Consider the following 23,189-nt stretch of genomic DNA (forward strand, 5'->3'; position numbering starts at 1 on the left):
GGTTCAATGACTACAAGCTGCCAAAACAGCCTTCGATATCCCATCTTGAGCTTCTTTGAGTCACTGAATTAATTATTATTAACCATTATATTTTGTGTTTATCTGTATGTGCCATTTAACAAACACAGTTATGAAAAAAACCATAACAAGTCACACCTTTTGTCTGTAGAATCACTCTTCATTTGGTAATTTAATGGATAGTTTCCACTGGCTATTTCTTATGAATCACTCAGTGTGAGTACATGACGTGGTGCTGAGTCACACATCAGTTAGTCATCAAATATTTATTGAGCTGGCCTTGTATGAGGTGCTGGAGATATACAATGTCAAAATCAACAAGGCCTTTGTCCCTGTGGGAAATATGCCCAGTAATAATTTTATCAATAATCATAAAAATATATGTCAAATAATAACTATAATACCTGATAGGAAGGAAAGAGATTGCTGCCATTAATGTGTCCCCTTCAAAACTCAGGTGTTGCCAACGTGATGGGGTTAAAAGGTAGAGTTGTTCAGAGGTGATTAGGCCATGAGAACTCTTCTCTGATGAATGGGATTAAGGCCCTTGTAAAGAGGCTTCATGCAGTAAGGCTCTCTCCCTTCCATCCTTCACCATGTGAAGACACAGTATTCCTCCTCTTTACCCCTCCATGAGCCATCTTGGAAACAGAGAATGATAGTCCTTAACTGGTAATAGAACCTGTTGATGCCTTGAACTTGAAATTCCTAGCCTCCATAATTATAAGAAATAAATTTCTGTTCTGTATAAATTACGGAGTCTCTGGGATTCTACTATAGCAGCACCAATAAAATAAGATACTCATGAAAGGAGACAAGGAAATGTCCTTATTGGAAAGTCACATAATGACCTTCTCCTGGTACAGGGTAATTATCTAACCATGAAGGAAGTGTAGGGTTGATCTAGGTAAAGAGAAGACAGGATAAAAAAAGCATGCAAGAAACCTGCAAAGGCAAAGATAGTGGAAGACCAAAGGACTGAAATATATAGATTTGTATGAGGTAAGAATAACAAAAATAATAGCAATAACAAAAAAAAACATCAAACAGTATTATCAAACAGGCTTAAAATATGTTTTATTAAAATATAATATATATAAAAAGTTTACAAGTCTTAGGTTCTGTGAATTATTGCAAAATAAGCACCCACATGAAGTGACAAACATTATCAAAAATAGAACATTACTAACACTTCAGGAGCAAACCTATCAATAATTCCTCCATGACCACTTTGCCATATGTTAAATTCTAATCTTATATATAATATCAAATATTAGTTTTGCTTGTTTAACTTTGTACAAATGGATAGCTATCTATTTATTAAATTGTCCTCTATCTAACTTGACTTATTTTCTCCACGTTGTGTTTGTGGGATTCCCTCATGTAGTGAGGGAATAGAACTAGTTGGTTCATTTCTTTGCTATGTGATATTCCAATGTGTGGGTAAGTAGTACATTTATTAATTATGGATGGATATTTGGACTCTCCTCAGTTTAGAGTTTATTATAAATAGTGACATATTTTGTCACATATATGAATACAATGCTAAAGTGTATACCTCACAGTAGAAATTGGTAACGTATATGCACATTTTAACATACTTTCCAAAAGTTTATCGAATCAGTTGTATTAATTCATACTACTTCAAGGAGTATGTACAAATTTCAGTTGCTCCAAACCCTTGCAAATTTGACATTGTCCATTTTCTTTATTATAGCTATTCTTTTGGTTGTATCTTAGTGATTTTGTTCAAGAAGGAATAAAGTAACTTTTCATAATGTATTAACTATTTGTACATATACATTAGTTATCTAGTCTCTTAATTATTTTTCTATTGGCATTATTTTTAGCCTACTAACTTTCTAAATATGTCTTTATATATCATTTGATCCATATGGATCATGTGTGTTGTAAGTTTTCTTCCTTATTGTTACTGGTCTTTTCACTTTCTTAATGACATCTTCCAATAAACAGAGCTTTCTAATTTTAATGTCATTTATCAATGCTATTCATTGTGGTATTTATGTTCTACATTTGTCCTAGGATCATAAAGCTTTTTGATTTCATATGTCAATTCCAGAGCTTTAATTTTTTTACTTTTTACAATAAGACCTATAATGTTGTTGTTTTTCATATAGTTGTTTTGAGGCTAAAAGCTATTTCCTTTATATAATAATTCACAAAGACCATTTTTGGAAGTCCATCTTTTTTGACTTTTGCTTAAAATTAAGTGGTAATGTGGATCTATTTTTAAACTTCTTTTTTTCGATTGTCTATTTGTCTATCAATATTATACTCTTTTGTTAATAACATTATATTTAATTTTGATATGCAGAAGAGTAAGAATTCCAACTTTGTCCAACTTTGCTTTCAATTCTATTTTTATTTGTTTATTTTTCTATTCTTAGCAAAAAAGAAAAAAGAAAATCTATTGAAATGTTGGATTTAGTGTTACCACAAAATGTCTAGTGGGATTTTGGTTGTTATTTTCATTAATTGATATAACATATTAAGAAACATTAGGATTTTTATAGTATTGATTTTAATGATTTATTTAAATCATATATACATCCATTAATTATATTTTCTTAAATTTTACTGGATAATAGTTTTAAATGCTTTATGTAATAGTTGAGCATGTCAATTAAAAAAATTATTCCTAACCTTTCTATATCCTTTGATGATACTTTAGCAAAATTTCTGAAACCATTCTTCCTATCTTCATTTATTTACTTGTAAAAGAGATGGTATTGATTCAATATTTACCTTGATAATTAATATATCAATTATAATATTTTGTACATGCTTTTGAAATCACACTTATATAACTTTGTTTTCTACAAGTAATATCAGTTCTTTTATATTTTTGTCTTTAGTGTACACTAGATGTACACTAGATGCCAAATCAGTGATAGTGATAGCTGATATATTTGCTTTGATCATTTGTCATTGTATAGAGTTGTGCAATCATCAGCCTAATTTGAGTTTGAGAACTTATCCACTATGTCAGAGTTTGAGCTTTTTGTAAATGCCCTTAATACATGAAGATATTGTAGTCCCTTGTATTTTCAATTTGTTTCATTTTTCTATAAAAAGAGCAGAATTTTTAGAACATGAAAGGTTGCTGTGAATTTATCCTTTATTGCAATTCTATGTGTATTATATTAATTGAATTTCAAATGTTACACCAAGGTATCATTTTTAGACTAAATCCCATTTGGTCTTAGTGTATAATCCTTTATACATGGTATTGGGTTTTGGTTTGCTAAATAGATTTTGGGAAAGGGATTGCATCCATATTCAATGAATCGTTTTCCTGTTGTTTCACACAATGAGTTTGAAAATGTTCATTCATCTGCTATTTTCTTATTCTGTGAAGATTTGTATTATTATTTCTGCTTTAAATGTTTAATGTAATTTAATCTGAAGCCACTTTAGTAACTTTTAAGTATAGAAAGCCCAGGCACGGTTCTTATCACAAAAAGAAAAGAAAAGAAAGATCATTAGCAAAGAATAAAAATATTCCTTAAAATTACAATCTATAATTTAAAGAATATTATAAAATCACATAAAAGAAGAAGAAATATATGTGAAAGGGCTGGCAATGTAAGATTTGGGAGAAGATTAAATAGGAAAGCAACACTGGTGGAATCTTCATATATTGGAGGAAAACAAAAACTGTTGTGGCAAGAATATCTTAGCTATTGGAATCTGCTTTGTGTTTGTATGTATTTGTATGTGTGTATATGTTTGTGTGGGGGTACTATAAAAGAGAATGTAATCAGAAAGATCAAGTTAAGTAGTTTAAATTTTAGATTTTTATGTGACTATAATAGAAATACATCAGAACATTACTGGTCCCATTGATTAAATATTTTATATTATTTTTTAGCTGTTTAATACAAGGTCACTTAGAAAATTGAATCACTATATTTGATTGAGAGGATCAAAGAAAAGCAAATACCATTATACATCATTATTTAAAGTAAGCCATATTATTTTTAAGGAGGCAAATATCTTGTTCATTCTTTAAAATCTAAATAAAACATCATTTAGTGAAGCTACTCTGATTAACCCTTTTTGTGCTTTCAATCTTATTGAAATTGTTTCTTCTGCTTTCGTCCTAAATGCTTTCTTTGATTCTCTACTATTGTATCCTCACATTGTTGTAATCACCTCTGAGCTTTGCATACTGTGAAAATTATTTTAGTACTTTTTTCATAGGAGTTAAGTGCAAAACCTCTGAATCCAGACATTGTAGTTTGAATCCATGTTCTTCCACTTACTATGTCACTTGGGCAATTTGTTCAACTTCCATATGCTCCAAATTTCTCATCTGTAAAATGAGGACAATACTTGTAACCACTTCATAGGCTGTTTTCAGGATGAAATAAGATAATATATGTAAGCTAAACAAAATAATATTGGACACATGTCCCAAATAAATATTAGCTATTTCTCTTGATTTTATTTTTGTATTATACATTAAAGATGGCACCTTCTCAACTGATCTATTTGGTTAAACAAAACTTCCTTATGAAACATGCTAATTGATTCTCACAAAGACTTCTACAACAAAGTTTATCAACATCCAAACCAGAACACTTTTATTAGTTAAAGGTTTTTCCTGCTACTACTAATTACACTTAGACAACAGTTTTAAAACCAAAGTAGATACACACACAGTATATATATATATATATATATATATATATATATATATATATATATATGTAAGATAATCTAAAAATAGGGTAAATGTACTTCTGTTTAGAGGTGGGATGTAGCCCACTGGTATAGTAGTTGCCTAACATGCCTAAGACCAAGAGTTCAATCCCTGGAACTACAAAATATATTTACCCTATTATTAGGCCATCTGATTATAAACTTATCACTTCTGCACATATTGGCTTTTAATTAATATATCTAACAATATTTACTCAAACAGAATTTCAGTTTCTGCTATCTGTTCTCAGGCCATTATCATATCTTGCCTGGATTATAAAATTGACTTCCCAACTTTCAAAACATTTTTCTGTCATCAGAATGCAATATTTTTGTTTGTTTGTTTGGTACAAGGGATTGAATCCATGGGCACCTAGCCACTGAGCCACATCCCCAGCCCTCTTTTATAATTTATTTAGAGACAAGGTCTTGCTGAGTTGCTTAGGTGTCCCATTCCCAGCAACTTAAAAACTCAAACTTGCCCACCCAGGGACGCCATCTGCTGCGTTGCACGGGACTAAAACACTCAGAGGTCACTCCAGGGGAACTAGGCTGTGTGAAATAACCACACAAGAGAGAGAAATACCTTTTTCTTTGGGGTGTTGTGATGGCTCCTCTGACTTTAAGGGCCTGCAGAAAGAGAGAAAGGAGTATGTGCTGATCCCTTTGATTGAGGAGAAGCCATTCAAATGAGGCAAGGGGTCAGGTGTCAAGGGGCTGCATTTTGCTTCATGATGTCTGCTGTCAGCAGGTTGACTGACATCTAGGAAGGCCACTCCCAAGGGCAGATTAAGAGAAGGGGACACACAAAGGGCATTTCCATGGGACATTCTATCCCAAACAGGGCAAGAGGTAATATCACAAAGGAACAGGTGAGTGTAGCTCGATCCCTGGGAATGTAGGAAGTCACACCCATTTACGAAGACACATTTGGGTTTTCTCTACCCTCAAGATTGGGGCTACCATCTTCAGTTACTTAAGCAACCAGATCACGGGGTGAGTGACAGTGCCACGCTGATCAGAAGGGGAAGCAAATGCTGGTCACATGCTATGTCCGCCTCCTATACTTGGGGCCTTGCCAAATTGCTGAACCTGGGTTTCAACTCATGATCCTCCTGCCTCAGCCTCTTGAGCTGCTGGGATTGCAGGTGGGTGCTTCAGAGCCCTGCTAGAATACTATTTTTTTTAAATGTATTTCAAATATAAAATTAACAATATATCTCCATTTTTTAAACTTCAGCAATTTCTCTTATTTTCAAATACTTCACCAAGACCTTCAAGGCCTGGAATACAGTATATACCTCATCATAAATACTGAGGACTGTTTTCTGTTATTACCATCATCACCAACAACATAAATTATTTTCTGTGTACCCAAGACTTGTGTTGAATATTTTATGTGCAATTTCCCTTTTAATCCTCACAAAACCTCACCAGGTATTCTTGTTATTTCCATTTATGGGCTGGAGTAACAGGTTTAGATGGGTTAGACATTTTGCCTAGTATCACACATTGTGAAAGACACAGGCAGATTCCAAAGCCTGAGAGTCTTACGCCAGAGCCTTCAGCAGTGATCTTTAGGTTACATTCTCTCCCCTATGAATGTGTTGTTTAAAATAAAAAATGAGCAAGTATGATTCAGTGCATCCTTCCTTAGCTCCCTGCTGTTTCATTTCAGACTCATGTCCTGCCTCTCCCCACTTCAGTGTATGAAACACGGCTTTTCATTTTTTTTCCTTTGCATTGTAATGCTCACTTCTCCTCTAGTCTCTCATGCATAATGGATCTCCTACCTGGAACATTTTCTCTATCCCAGTTTCCTGCATGATGCCTGGGTGATACCATTCAGTGATGGCGTCAATGGTATGTTTCATCATTTGTTTCACTTTTAGTCAGGTCTGTCCTTTCTTTTCTGAATGGTACTGGCAACAATCTATTTTATATTTTTACTGGAAAATAAAAGTTTAATATACATCATCTTTACATTCCTTATTACACATACCTTAAAATATTTTAAGAGCTTCATTGACATATAATTGACATACAATAAACTCTATATATTTCAATTATACAATTTGATATTTTGGTATATGTGAAACCATTGCTGTGATCATGATAGTTAATCTATACATTCCCCACAAAACTTTTCTGTGTCCCTTTGAAATCTCTTCCTCCATTCCTTCCAACACCCCTCATGTAGTCACCTGGCTACCCCTGACTTGCTTTAGTCATCATAGCTTAGTTTAGCTTTTGTAAGATTTTATGTAAATGGAATTTTATAATGACTAACTCATTTTTTTTCTGGCTTTCTCTCAGTGTCTAATTCTTTTTTTTAAATTTATTTATTTATTCTAATTTGCTATATGTGACAGTAGAATGCATTTCAATTCATAGTATACATATAGAACACAATTTTTCATGTCTCGGGTTGCACACAAAGTAGAGTCACACTATTCATGTTCTTATATATGTACTTGGAGTAATGATGTCCATCTCATTCCACTGTCTTTCCTATGCCCCTACTCTCTCCCTTCTCCTTCTTTCCCTTTGCCCTGTTTCCTCCATTCCTTCCATGTACCCACCCATCTCCATTATGGATCAGCATCCTCACATCAGAGAAAACATTTGGCCTTCATTTTTTGGGGATTGGCTAACTTCACTTAGCATAATATTTCCAATTCCATCCATCTACCTGCAAATGCCATGATTTTATTCTCTTTTAATGCTGAGTAAAATACCATTTTGTATATATACCACAGTTTCTTTATTCATTCATCTCCAGAAGGGCTTCTAGTTTAGTTCCACAATTTAGGTATTGTGAATTATGCTACAATAAACATTGATGTGGCTGTGTCCCTATAGTGTGCTGTTTTTAAGTCCTTTTGGTAGAGACCGAGGAATGCGAGAGCTGGGTCAACTGGTGGTTCCATTCCCAGCTTTCCGAGGAATCTCCATACTGCATTCCATATTGGCTGCATAAATTTGCACTCCCACCAGCAATGTATGAGTGTACCTTTTTCCCCACATCCTCACCAACACATAGTGTTTGTGTTCTTAATAGCTGCCATTCTGACTGGAGTGAGATGAAATCTTAGAGTAGTTTTGATTTGTATTTCTCTAATTGCTAGAGATTTTGAACATTTTTTCATATATTTGTTGGTTGATTGTATATTATCTTCTGAGAGGTGTCTGTTCAGATTCTTGGCCCATTTATTGATTTGGCTATTTGGTATTTTTTTGTTTTGTTTGGTGTTTAGCTTTTTGAGTTCTTTATATATCCTAGAGATTAGTGCTCTATCTAATGTGTGAGTGGTAAAAATTTGCTCCCAAGATGTAGGCTCTCTATTCAACTTACTGATTGCTTCTTTTGCTGAGAAGCTTTTTAGTTTGAATCCATCCCATTTATTGATTCTTGATTTTAATTCTTGTGCTATAGGAGTCTTATTAAGGAAGTTGGGGCCTAATCTGACATAATGGAGATTTGGCCCTACTTTTTCTTCTAATAGGCACCATGTCTCTGGTTTGATTCCTAGATACTTGATCCACTTTGAATTGTGTTTTGTGCATGGTGAGAGATAGGTGTTTAATTTCATTTTGTTGAATATGGATTTCCAGTTTTCTAGCACCATTTATTGAAGAGGCTATTTTTTCTCCTATCTATGATGCCTTTGTCTATTATAAGATAACCGTAATTAGGTGGATTAGTCTCTGTGTCCTCTATTCTGTACCATTGGTCTATCAGTCTATTTTGGTGCCACTACCATGGTTTTTGTTACTGTTGCTCTGTAGTATAGTTTAAGGACTGGTATAGTGATGCTGCCTTCTTCACTTTTCTTGAGAAGGATGATTTTATCTGGGTCCCTTATTTTTCCAGATGAATTTCATGACTGCTTTTTCTATTTCTATGAGAAATGTCATTAGGATTTTGATTGGACTTACATTAAATCTGTATAGTGATTTTTGTAATATGGTCATTTTGACAGTATTTATTCTGCCTATCCAAGAACAAGAGAGAACTTGCCATCTTCTAAGGTTGTCTTTAATTTCTTTGTTTAGCCTTCTGTTATTTTCATTGGACAGGTCTTTTACTTCTTTCGTTAAGTTGATTCCCAAGTATTTTATTTTATTTTATTTTTTGAGGTAGTTTGTAACTGGAGTAGTTTTCCTAGTTTCTCTTTCAGAGGATTTGTCACTGATGTACAGAAATGCCTTTGATTTATGGATGTTGATTTCATATCCTGCTACTTTGTGGAATTCATTTATTAGTTTTAGAAGTTTTCTGGTGGAGTTTTTTTTTTAATCTTCTAAGTATAGAATCATATCATTGGCCAATAGTTATAATTTGAGTTCTTCTTTTCCTATCCAAATCCCTTTAATTTCTTTTGTCTGGCTAGATTTTCATGGTGGAAGGGTGCGTCCCTGTCTTGTTCCAGTTTTTAGATGGAATGCTTTTCATTTTCTCCATTTAAATGATGTTGGCCTGGGGCTTTACATAGATAGCTTTTATAATGTTGAGACATATTCCTGTTATCCCTAGTTTTTCTAATGTTTTGAACATGAAGGGGTGCTGTAGTTTGTCAAGTGCTTTTTCTGCATATATTGAGATGATCATCTGAATCTTATCTTTAAGTCTATTGATGTGATGAATTATATTTATTGATTTCCATATGTTGAACCAACCTCGCATCCCTGGCATGGACCCCACTTGTTCATGTTGCATTTATTCCTCACATTTTTTTTGTATTCAATTTGCCAGAATTTTATTAAGAATTTTTGCATCTATTTTCATTAGAAATATTGGTCTCAAGTTTTCTTTCTTTGATGTGTCTTTGTCTGGTTTTGGAATCAAGTGACACTGGCATCATAGAATGAGTTTGGAAGTGTTCCCTCTTTTTCAATTTTATGAAATAATTTGAGGAGTATTGGTATTAGTTCTTCTTTGAAGGTCTTGTAGAACTCAGCTATGTAGCCATCCAGTTCTGGACTTTTCTTGGTTGGTAGGCTTCTATGATATCTTCTATGTCATTACTTGAAATTGATCTCTTTAACTTGTGTATATCATCCTTATTCAGTTTGGGCAAATCATATGACTCAAGAAATTTGTCAATGCCTTCAATATTTTCTATTTTATTGGAGTACATTTCAAAATAATTTGAAATTATCTTCTATAATTCTCTAGTGTGCATTGTGATATTTACTTTTTCATCATAAATGATACTAATTTGAATTATCTCTCTCTTTGTTAGCTTGGCTAAGGTTTTATCAATTTTATTTATTTTTTCAAAGAACCAACTTTTTGGTTTTTTTTTCATTTTTTTGTTTCAATTTTATTAATTTCAGTTGTGATTTTAATTATTTTCTGTCTTCTATGCTTTTGGTATTGATTTGTTCTTTTTCTAGGTCTTTGAGATGTAATGTTAGGTAATTTATTTTTTGACTTTTTCCTCTTTTAAGGAATGAACTTTCCTCTAAATTCTGCCTTCAAAGTGTCCCAGAAATTTCAATATGTTGTATCAGTGTTCTCATTTACCTCTAAGAATTTTTTAGTCTCCCCTTTGATGTCTTTTACAACCCATTCTTCACTCAATAGCATCATATTATTTAGTCTCCAGGTGTTGGAATAGCTTCTATTTTTTATTTTATCATTGATTTCTAATTTCATTCCATTATGATCTCATAGAATGAAGGTAGTGTCTCTACTTTTTTGTATTTGCTAAGAGTTTCTTTGTGACATAATATATGATCTATTTTAGAGAAGGATCCATGTGCTGCTGAGAAGAAAATGTATTCGCTCATTGATGGATGAAATATTCTAGATATGTCTGTTAAGTCTAAATTGTTGATTGTATTATTGAGTTGTATAGTTCCTTGTTTAGCTTTTGTTTGGAAGATCTATCCAGTCGTGAAACAGGTGTGTTAAGGTCACCCAGAATTATTGTGTTGTTGTATATTTGACTCTTGAACTTGAGAAGAGTTTGTTTGATGAATGTAGATGTTCCATCTTGGGGGGGCATATATATTTATAGTTGTTATGTCTTGTTAATGTATGGTCCCCTTGAGCAATATGAAATGTTCTTCTTTATCCCTTTTGATTAAATGTGGCTTGAAGTCTACTTTATTTGATATGAGGATGGAAACCCTTGCTTGTTTTCACAGTACATGTGAATGGTATATTTTTCCCTCAACCTTTCGTCTTCAGTTTGTGGATGTCTTTACCTAAGAGTCGAGTCTCTGGAAGGCCAAAAGTTCTACAGTTTCTGATGGCAGGAAAAAAACTGAGGATGAGTCTGAGATGTTGAGGGGCTAAGAGTTGAGGATATAGAGTTATTACATCTGAGAAAGCGTGGAATAGGAATCTGAAGAAGTTGGTTAGTAGCAGGAGAAGAGAAAGAAAATGATTTGGGGAATACAAGTAAGTGGGAAGGCATTAGAGTACAACAAACAAACAAATATTAAGAAAGGTAAATAATGTAAAAATAGGAGATAAAAGAATATATAACACTACTGTAATATGCAATTTAACCATCCCAGTCCTCAGTAGCCTAATTTATGAAAAGTACTTGGTTTCACAAATGTTGGGGATGTAAGGGCAGGAGAAGAGAGAGACAGAAAGAAAAAAAGAAAAGAAAAAACAAATCTCAAAAGGAAAATACAAGGATTGTTTTTGTTGGAGATCAGTATCTTCCAGGCTTCTCTTCTCATCTAATAGGTGGGGTTGTCTGTTGTTTGCTGGTATTCACCCTCAGGATGGTGAAGGTTATTAGGGTGGGAGGGTTGGTCTTGGGGGCGGAGCTCGTGGAGGTGGGGCAAGTACTTGCTTGTCCCCAATGGAGACTGCACCCTAAGGACCTCCTTTGGGGCCCGCTCATGTGATGTGGGTGCCTGGTGTTATCTCCTATAGACCTCACAATTCCTGGTCTTTAATTTAGTCTCTAAACTATATCTCACTCACCCCATCCCTTTCCGCTTTCCAATCAAAAACCTTTCTCTCCAGATGTCTCCTGTGCTGCGCTCTGAGGGCTACAAACCTGTAGGAGAGCTATTTTATATTGGGCAGTTCAGGCCTGGGTTTTGCACCTGGGTTTTGCAACCCAGTTTTCTGAGCTACAGAGTGGCTGTAGATTGGCTTTGTAGCGGCAGGCACTGTGCCAGGTTAGTGGCTGCTGGGGAGAAGGGGGAGTTGGGGACTTTCAGGATCTTCATATTGTTTCTAATCTTCAGCCAGTGTTCCAAACTCGGTTGCCCCTACTAAAGATGGCAATGAAGGTGTCCCAAGATGGAGGTGTCTGCTTTCAGCGATAGGCTGTAGCTTTGAGTGGTGTGTTCAGAAATGCAGCTCTGTGGCATGCAGTATTATGGCTGGCAGCTGTCATGGAACCCAGTGCAGTGTCCCCAGGTGCAGGCTACCACGTGTATGGGACTGTGGCAGTGGCTGCAGTGCCCCGAGATGGAGGAGACTGGAGGAGCCCCATGTTTGTAGATAGTGGTCCACACAGGAGTGGCAGCCTTAGTGTCTGCACTTGGGCTGCTGCTAGGTTTTCTGGGAGCTGCAGTCAGGATTCCTTTGTGGGAGCAGTGACCAGGAGTCCTGATAGTGCCGGAGGGTCCTATTCAGGAGGACCTGCATGGACAAGTTTTTGGAAGTCCTGTGCTGACAGCTGAGGCATGGTAGCTATGATTCCTGTGGGGAGCAGCTGTTGGGGATCTTCTAATCACTGACAGAGAAACATTATTTTCATACTTGAATCCCAGGTCCCAGAGCGACTCAGAATGCAGCCTCCCTCTAGCCTGCCATCTTGAATCTCACAACAATCTATTTTAAATATGAATTTATTTATATCTGTCTTTCACAAGATGATAGGTGCTATGAAGAAAAATACTGTGTCTTGCTCACCACTGAATTAACAGAATTCCTGCTAGCACACAATAGACACCTGAGAATGTGAAAGAAAAATTGCACTCAAGAGTTAAACAGGTGAAGACAGCTTACTTCCAAATGACAAAAATAGAGATATTGAATTTAACTGCTAAAACAAAGATTGGCAGAATCTTTAACAGTCTGAGTGATTAAGTGGAAAGTGTTAGAGGACATTAGTTGGGAGGTTGGTCAATGGGATTAGCCATCAGTGTTTGCTAATTATGCTTATCTAAATTGGGCTCCTACTCTTTCATAGAGACTGGGAATTAGGGGCACTATTTTCTTGATCACTTTTCCAAAGGTCCTAGAGAAAGACTTTCTGCATAGCAAAATTGGCAGGAGACAGGAAGAAGATTTACATCTCAAAGGGGAAGATAAATTATTTACAATTGCAAGTTTTCTAAAGTAAGTAAGAATAAGAAGGTCAGGGATTAGAGTTAGTAAGAAGCCTGTCTACATTTTGATCCAGCAAAAGGGAATGAAAAGGGCATCTTGGTCAAGATCTGTTTGTTGAGTTAGTGGATAATTAACCAGCAAAATGTAACATTTCATTATGAAGCATCAAAATCTTGGCATATAATAATGAAGGAATTATTATGACTTTGTGTTGACATAATTCAAATAAACAGTTACACAATACTTACCTGACATTTAACTTCTTAAACATTCAAACCTATTGTTCTGACTACATTTTTAGTTTTTCTAATTCATAAAAATAAAATAATATTAATATAATATGGTGCTGCACAAGTAGAGTTTAACATTTTAATTGAGCATTTTAGTTCTCTATTTACTAAAGCTTTTAAGAAATTACTGATGACTTTGAAGTACATTGTAAATAAATCAGTATAAGCATAATAGTTAGAGCAGAAATAATAATTTTTATTGCCAGTTAACTGAAATTCTTGCATATTTAAAATGGTGTTTAATGTTGCTTAAATTATTGAAGCTATAAAGGAAATATATCCAATTTAATTAAACTTGTGTAATTTCAAAGAAGGTGAATTTAGTAGCTATACTTATATTCCCTAAAGTGTCTCTGGATATGGTATTGATAACATTTTTAAGTTATTTTTGCTTTTATTTTTTGCACATTTGAAATACTATGAACCACCTCATATATAGGACAACATTTAACTTAGCTAAATCTATCATATTGTACTTTGATTAATTTATATGGCTCATTTTGTTTCCATTCCAGCATCACCATGTCTCTCCCAATTGCAAATGCCCAACTATTTTGCATGTTTATGGAGCTTAATCCCAGGCCTGAATTTCATTAACTGACCATAGCTTTACTTGAATTTCTACAATAATGAGTTCATTCCTGAAATTTTGCAAAGATATGTGGGGAGAGGAGGGGAAAACATCATCTACATTTGAAAAGACCAAATTTACAAATCAGTGCTCCTTAATGCAATTTTTCCCCCTTGACTAGATGGAAGTTTATTTGCATGCATTCTAAGTGGCAGTAGAATGGGAAACTAAGATTTTTGTCATTTTGATTTAACACAGACTCGCCCAGAAAGCACAACCCTGATTTTGTATGAGAAGGACTATCTCTACAGAACCTAAAATGTGAGTCTTGTTAGTTTGTGATATTGAATTATTTAATGCTATGTCATTGACCTAGTGACATGACATGGAATTTATTAAAATACTTAATGAGTCGGTCTCCAGTAAGTATAATCGTAGACTACAGTAGAATTTGTTTTATTGTTTGCTTTTAAAAAATTATAGTAATTAATAAATGTTTGACTTTGTAGATGATAAAGAATTTTTACGCTATATATTGATATTTAGTTTAATGCACATGGTTTTATATGGTTTTGATATTCCAATGTGTTTATAGTTGATAAGGTATGTCAATATGATCCCTCATATATAAGCTTTTTCCGTGTGTGTGTGTGTGTGTGTGTGTGTGTGTGTGTGTTTGTTCGTTTGGTTGGTTTGGTTTTACTGTTTTTAATTTTCTCTGTAACCAATATTCCTAAGTACTTGGAATGTATCTTTAGCATCTCAAAATTTCCTCAGAGTTTTTTCAAACAGAATAAATGGCCAGTTAAAGATGAAAGCTTGATGCACTTTTCTCCCTCCCTCTGTCTAGATCTGTCTTTCAGCTACTCACTAATGGTTGGCATCTCTTTTCCCTGTATGGCCTCTGATAAGTTGTCTTTGATAACCTGCTGTTTTGTTCTTGAACCTTGCCATGGCTATAAGTCTGGGATATCAGAACTGTCAAAAATAAAAGTAAAAGAGCAAAAAGCACACAGCCTGTGAAAGTTAGAGAAGATATAAGACGTGGTAATCGACTGATGAATTTTCAACTGGCAGATAGCTTTCACTTTATCCCATTTCCTGTCACAGTAACTGAAATAATAAGGGGATTTTTTCCCCCCAATAATGGATGATGGGGGTTGTTTGCTTTGTGAGAACTGCCAAGGCGACAGGCCACATGGAGTTATCTTTGAAAGTGAGCGTGAAACAAGCTTGCCTGGCTGTAGATAAGAGACTTAGAAGAAATCCTATTCAGATGTACCTGTCACTAATTTATCTGAAGGTTTTGTGATTCATACATACTGTTCTGTGTGCAACGGAGCATTAAATTGCTTTCCTCTGGGAGCAGGTCACATTCAGGGGTTCTCAAACCCATGCTATTGGGCAGTGCATGTTTGATTCATATAGCTGTTTGCTATTGAATTTATATCTATTAGAAAGCTGGTAACCTGAATATATGTGAGGTGATCTCTTGGAACTTTTCAATAGTAAAAGGATTGACCAAAACTGTACTATCTCTTAATATATAAGTATTTGCAACAACAAAAAATTTAATCAACACTTCTGTTACTACAGTCAATTATTCTGATAATTATGTAGGTAAATATAATATAATATAATATAATATATAAAAAAAAAATATATATATATATATATATATATATATATATATATATGCATATGTATTGGCCTAGATCCTGGTGAATATACTTTAATGGTTCCTTTATCTATTTAAACAGAAAGATGTTCTTAAACTCATGGATTTATTCTAAAGAAAAAAAAAAATCCAGAGCTGCTTTAAAGCAAGACTCATTAAACAAAAAGCTTTAGAAAAGAAAGATCCTCCAACACCCCAACCCCCGATTTACAGTTGTTTTCATCTATGAAAATTCCACTTTATCACTCCGTGTATTTTGTAAAACAATGGCATACCTTCTGAAATGAAATAGATACTGGCTTTAATTTGAAAAGAGCATAAAAGTAAGAGATGCTTATTTGTGTGTGTTAAGATTATGCTGAGAGATTTTAGTATGGGTTTTTCTTTCTGGATGTGGGTTCTTTTGCAAATATAGTACCAAGAAAAAAAAAAAAAGGGTTTTCTTCATTTTATTATTTCCATGATGAGGTATGTAGAACTAAAACCTAATATCTTCTCATGGGTCTTAAGTGTGCTTCATTTTGTGCAAAATTAAGTCAATAAATGGCAAAGTGGCAGTTAAATGGAAGCAATCAGTGAAATCTTTCTAAAGTATTTTTAGCATGCCATGACAACAGTCTTTAGTGTGGGTAAATGAGCAACATAAACTGATATGTTCTCTCTATTTTTTTTTTAATTTAAAACTGTTCATTATATTCTGTATCGCAATGCAAAAACAAATGTGATCATTTCATGAGGTGGCAAAAAGAAGACTCTTTCAAGTGGATAAAAATGATGATTTTATTCTGCATTTATGAGGTATAATTCTTTAAATTCTGTCCCAGTTGTGAGAATGTGGAGCATCCAATATAAACCAGAATTTTCCTATTAATGAATTAAAGCATAATTAGGGCATTGCTGTGGGGAACCTATTAGATCTTTCATGCATAATTCACTATATTTAAATGAAATATTCCTCACATCTCCAAATCCTTAAATTAGACTGTGACCTGAAAACCTTCTAAGGCCTCCTATGAAACAGGAGCACAGAATCAAAATATTTAATGATATTATTGTAGAGCTTCAAAATGTTCTGGTAAGCATTTCTCTTATGGAAAAATAAAAAGACAAAGAAAACTAGTTCATAATATTAAGGAAAGAATACAATTAGAGCATCTGCAAAGTACATGTAATGGGCATATTTTTGACATGTTCTCACCATCCTAAAATTGTGCTTTTCACATAGAAGGAAAAATGGCTAACTTTAAAATTTTCCATGTTTATAAAAACCCATGTGGTGTCTCAGAGGATATATTTTCTTTCCTTCATTAATTTCTTCCTTTATGTCTTCTCTCCTACTTCTTTCTTCACTGGAAACTATTTTAAAACACAAACTATATTTATATTATTTTTAAAGCATTTCAAACAACAGACCACTTTGTTAGAGATATTTAAAATATTTTGCAAACATTTTTCTGGTCAAATAATAGTGATTTTTTAAACAGTTCTATCTTATTAATTTTCCTCTGTTCTATAATGACTAGCTCCCCATCTCTTACATCCTGCATAGAGAGCTTACAGACCTTTTCAAAAAAATCTTTCCTAACCGTTTGACTTACTCATTCTCTTGCAAGCTTCTTTGACCTCATGTCTTTCACCATAATTATTAAGAATTCAAAATATGTACAACTATATATTGCTTATTTTCAGATCACTTAAAAAAAATAAGGGTTAAAACTGGTGTCCTGCAGAGTGCCCAGACTCTATTAAGTACTTAGTACAATTTGTTGACTGAGTCAGAGGGAATGGTGTGAGCCTGTTATCCCAGAAATTTGGGAGACTAAGTAAGGAAGATCACAAGTTGAAGGCAAACATCAGCAACTTAGCAAGATTCTGTCTCAAAGTAAAAAATAAAGGACTGGGTATGTAGCTCAGTGACAAAAATGGTCCTGGGTTCAAACCCCAGTAACACTCACCAACCCCCCTCCCCCCAAAAAATTGTTGTTTAGATGAAATGAGATAATTAAAACCAGGTAATTCTTCAAATAAGAATAACAGAAATATAAAGTCCATATTAAACATATAAAGCTAAGAGTTATATAATAACTGATTTAACTAAATATTTACAGACCTACTTTGTATTCAATTAGAAAATTCAGCAAATTCCATATCTCAGCAGCTTCTTTACTGTATTACTAAAGCCACAGTGTTAGTCAGATTTAATCTGTGGAACAAATACCTGAGAAAAGGTTCTTAAAGGGAGGAAATATTTATTTTTCCTGGCAGTGGCTTCAGTCTACAATCAGCTGGTTCCATTGCCCTGAGCCTGAGGTAAGACAGAACATCATGGTGGCAGATAAAGCTGTTCATGTCATGGTTGCCAGAAAACAGAGAAAGAGAGGGGGCGGGGGGAAAGAAAGAGGAAGGGATTAGAGATTAGATACAGTCCCAAGGGCGTGCCTGAATATTGCTTTATTTGGTACCAAACCTGGACACATGAAACTTTAGTGGACATTCCATATCTAAAATATTATAGCTACCGAAACTTATTAAATATGAAGTGCAATGTATACAGCAACAAAAGTACTATCTTTTCTTCTGCCTTTACATGGTTCATGGCTAATAACCCCTGTCACAAAGACAGATTGAGGAGAAAATATCATAATAAATTCATTAAGAAAAGTTTTTTATGGTATAGAAATGTTCAAAAATGAAGATCCAAAGAAATGGGGGACAACGTATATTTTTGTTTTCGTTTGATGAAAGTTGTACAATTCTGTAGAAGTATGATTGAGTAAAAAAAGGTGTAGGCTAATTAAATAGCTGGGGGAAGAGAGAGTTATAGGTCTATTTATTCAGGCTCTTTTGGGCCGCTCTGTATAGCATTCCTTCCCTCCAGGTATAGGCTAAGATACCTTACATGGGAGTGCTCAAAGGAGAGTGGGCAGGAGAAGATAAGAGAGACTTTTCTGATTCTGTAACTTTCTCAATTTCCTTCAACTTAAAATACTTACTGTCAAGATGCCGTATTTTGGAGTAGTATTTTCTTCACCCCCTCACATAGAATTCTGAAAAATGAATTTTGAAATTTTCTGTGGTTATCTTTTAAAATAGTTTAAAGAAAAACTAAATCATCTCTGATTCATTGAAAACATTCATTAATTTAAGGCCATACATTGGAGATATTGGTTTGTTCCAGGTGACCACAATTAAGCAAATATTGTAATAACAAGACATGTGATTCCTTTTTTATTCTTTGTTTCCCAGTGCATATAAACGTTATGTTTATACTATACTTTAGCATATTCAGGGTGTGATGGAATTACATCTAAAAGATCAATAATTAAAATATACTATATTGATAAAAAGTAATAAAAATCATCTGAGCCTTCATCAAGTCAGCATCTTTTTGCAGTTAGAAGGTCTTGCCTTGATTTTTTTTTGACAGCTGACTGATTAGGGTGTAGTTGCTGATATTTGGGGTGGCTGTGGCAACTTCTTAAAGACAACAGTGGGATTTGCTATATCCATTGACTCATGAAGACTTCTCTGTAACATGCAAAAATGTTTGTTGCTGTAAGGTAGGCTGGTCAGCCCTGAATTGGGAAATGAGTATGTCCAAAAACCACTGAACCACTGGAACCTTATTTGACAAGCAAGCCCCTGAAAGATGGGGGCCTGGTATGTCAAAATCTCCCCAACCATAGTTAATTACATCCCCTCAATGAAAACTCTTATTTCAAGATCAGGTCATACCCTACCAGGTAACACCAAAACAACTTTCAGTCACCCTGTCTACCAAAACATCAAACCCTCAAAAAGAAAGCTGGCTGAGGACTCTTCAAAAGGTAATAAACAGATTAAGGGGCAGGAAATTGAGTCCCTTGCTTTTGCCTCAATTTTTTGCCCCTTAATCTGCAGGAAATTGAGGCCAAAACAGGGGACTCAATTTCCTTAACTCCAACTATGTAAGCAACCATGCCATTCTATCCTCCACATATCCATGCAGTTCCCCTGCTGTTACATTACGTTCACTTTTCACTAGCTCTGGGCCCACTGTGCTCACCCCGATAAGCTTTCTTTTAAAAAGCAATTTTCCCAGCCAAGTGCAGTGGCGCATGCCTGTAGTCCCAGTGGCTTGGCACCAAGCAACTCAGTGAGACTCTGCCTTTAAATAAAATGCAAAATAGGGCTGGGGATGTGGCCCAGTAACCGAGTACTCCTGAGTTCAATACCCAGTACCAAAAAAAAAAAAAAAAAGGAATTTTCCTGAAGCCTTGCCTGGCTTAAGTCAACAGGTATGTTGCATTCTTCATTAGGAGAAATGCAAGGTCCAAAATACAAACAAGAACACAAGTTACCTGTCTAAAAACAGGCCAAAACAACCTACAGCTATCAGGCACATTAAAGACTTGAAAGTCTAGTGTCTTCTGCTGTCAATCAAAAGTCAAAAGGTGGACCTGAGTGGACCTCTCTGGAAATTTCCTGGGACTCCCAATAAAGGGCAGGAGAAGCTCACACCACTTCTATGAGAGGATCCACTCTTTCCTTTAAGAGTGTCCCCTTTTCCCTTTTCCTATTCCTTCTAATAATCTCATGCCTACTACTTCAAGTAACATGAAGAAAATCTTTCTGACATGATTCCAAGAACCCATGAAGAGGCCACCTTCACAGGTTCCTCAGCTCTGTGCTGCCCATCCATGCCCTGTCAGAACCATTTAACTTCGAGGAGAACTTCTTTCAGAATTGGAATCCATTCTTTCAAATTCTTCTGTTTTACCAACTAAGTCTGCATCGTATTCTAGATACTTTTTTGTCGTTTTATCAATCTTCACTGCATAATTTCTAAGAGTACACTCCCTCTCAAGAAACCATTTTCTTTTCTCAGCCATGAGAAACAATTTCTCATCTGTTCAAGTTTTATCATGAGATTGATGCAATTCAGTCTTGTCTTCAGAATCGAAGTCTACTTCTGTTGTTATTTGCACATCAAGTTATTTCCTTCACTGAATTGTTCAAGTCCTCAAAGTCATCCATGAGAGATGGAATTAACTTCTTACAAATTCATGTGAATTGTGATATTCTGACCTGTTTCTGTAAATCAAAAGTTTCTTCATGGCATCTAGAACTGTGAATCCTTTCTAGCTTTTCAATTTACTTTGCCCAGCTCTACAAGAGGAACCACAATGTATGAGAGGTATAGCTTATAAAATGTATTTCTTAAATAATAAAACTTGTCAAAATTGCTTTTTGATCCATGATCTGTAGAGTGGATGCTGTGTAAACAGGCATGAAAAAAAGCATTAATCTTGTTGTAAATCTGTGTAAGATTTCTTGGGTGATCCAGTGTATTTTGTCATTGAGCAGTAATATTTTGAACTCCTCCCCCACAAGTAGTAAGTCAACCTTCTTGGCACTTTGGGAGTATACATGGAATAGCATAGACATGGGCAAAGAGTGTATCTCCTTCTTTTTACATACACAGCTCTTTGCCCATGTCTATGCTACTGCATTTGTACTCCCAAAGTGCCAATAATTATGTGGAGAATCTCCACATAATTGTGTGACTCCCACGCCCTTTAATAATTTAAAAAGCTCATGTCTAAGTTTCTATTATGTAAGTTGCCTCAGTGAGACCAGTGAAGGGTTAATTAATTATGAATATATAGACAATGAATTCTCAGTGACAATTTCTTGGCAGAAAATAATTAAGATTGACAATGCCACTTTTAGCAGCGCACCAAGAAGTTCGCAGTTAAGATAAGGTGAAGCAGTTTGAAACTGGGATCTCCTAGTCATTTTGTGTTCTGCAGATAAGTAACAGAAGCAAAGTACTTAGCACCTGGGTGTAAATACGCTTTTTAACTTTCTGAAAACCAAGACTTTTTTTTTTTTTAATCTATTTGCTCTAGTTCTTCTTCTTGACTATATTTTTTTTCATAATGGTAAATTTTAAGAACCAAGAGAGGCTCAGTGGAACAAAAGGTCATATCAGTTTATTAGAAAGCTTTGTCAAGACTCTAATATCTTAATGGAAAATCATGAAAATCATGCTTCCGGTATTTTTTTTTTCTTCCTAATCCACTAATGTGTCTTAGATCACATCCACAGAAGGTAAAACAAAGGTTTATTTGGCATTAGTTTATCATGCTTCCTTTCTAAGTTGCATAACTTAAAAGTTTCTTCCATCTACAGTGCATGTATTACAAATGTTATCCTCTGGTTAAACAAATCTAAAATTCAGGCGATAGCCTAGTATTCAGCATAGAGTCAATTCACCCCTTTAAATCTTATTTATACCTTTATTATCAATGTTCAGTGTTTTTATTCAGTATAGAGATAGTTACTTTATTATTTGCCTCTAGTCCTGAGACAAAGTTTAGAAGAGATGACTTACCCTTTAAGGAGGGGTCTTGTTAGTTCTTCTTCTTCCTTGTCTTTCTGGACTTTGTACTTAATGAACTGTTAAAAGGCTTTCCTGATGGTCTTGTTCTTCCCTGGTGGAATTTCACATGCATTGTTATTACATTTGACTGAATGTGTTCTGTTGTATTGTTCATCATTTTTCTCTGCTTTCTGCTTTTTTTTTTTCCCCCAGTGGTTCAGTTTAGATGTTATCTTTCCTGGGAGATTATATCTTGCTTACTGTACTGTGGTCCACTTCTTTCTATTTGTACCCATAGTACCTTGAGATTTTTCTCCAATATCACAAAATTCAGATTGTAAAATATGGTCATTTATAATTCTATTTTTCCTAAGAGTTTGTATGCTGAGAAAAGAGTATATTATCTTTTACATAGTATATAACTTGTAATCTTTTTTAAAAAATGAGTACATTTTACTCATCTTGAATTTCATTACAACTCTTTTGGCTCACCTCATTCTATTGTTGTGCTTTTAAAATTTATAGAATCTTACAAACACATTAAATGTTTAAGAAGTCAAATTTCAGTAAAGGTAGTAGGTCAAACATTTACATCTAAGTTCCATCCTTAAATTATTGATACTAAGAGTCTATCTGTTTTCATTTCTTTCCTTCCTTCCTTCCTTCCTTCCCTCCTTCCTTCCTTCCCTCTTTTTTTATTTCATGACTCATATTTCAAGTAAGAGAAATCAGGAGTCACGAGTAATTGCCACAACATTTTGAAAGCTGGGAGATCTCAGGACTAGAGGCAAATAATAAATGTGTGACAAAAATAAACCCAAAGTTGTCAATAAAGAAAGATGAAAATAGTATCATAACACCACACCACAGAATTCCCTGGTTTTAAGAATTTACAGCAAAGATAAATTTTATGCTGTGGATGAATTATGAGAAGGGTGGATTTAAAGAAAAAAGATTAAATAAACACCAAGAACTCCTGTTAATTTTGATTCTTCCAAATTTTGAAAGCAACTTCCAATTCATGGTGGCAATATCTTTGTATATATTTAAGCATATTAACCCAGAATTTTTGTTGGTTTTAAAATTTTATTCTCTTTCTTATCTCAAATTCATGCAATTTTCTATTTAAAAATCATTTCTATAATTCCAGTTTTACTATACTAGAAATTATGTTTTTGATTTGAGTTAGCAACCAGCTCATTAAAAACAAAAGGCTTCAATCAGCATAA

At 34.4% G+C, this 23,189-nt stretch overlaps 1 protein-coding gene across 2 annotated transcripts in view; it reads left to right on the plus strand.

Moving 5' to 3' along the window:
* Mgat4c (MGAT4 family member C) overlaps nt 1–23,189 on the plus strand; it is a 783,513-nt gene that overhangs the window by 413,616 nt on the left and 346,708 nt on the right. For both annotated transcript variants that reach the window (XM_048804350.1, XM_048804344.1), the window contains exon 5: nt 14,177–14,239. The gene's annotated coding sequence lies outside the window, so the exon portion shown is untranslated. The remainder of the gene's footprint in view (nt 1–14,176; nt 14,240–23,189) is intronic.

The sequence above is a fragment of the Marmota marmota genome, unplaced genomic scaffold (assembly GCF_001458135.2).
Source record: "Marmota marmota marmota unplaced genomic scaffold, marMar, whole genome shotgun sequence".
Taxonomy (NCBI): Eukaryota; Metazoa; Chordata; class Mammalia; order Rodentia; family Sciuridae; genus Marmota; species Marmota marmota.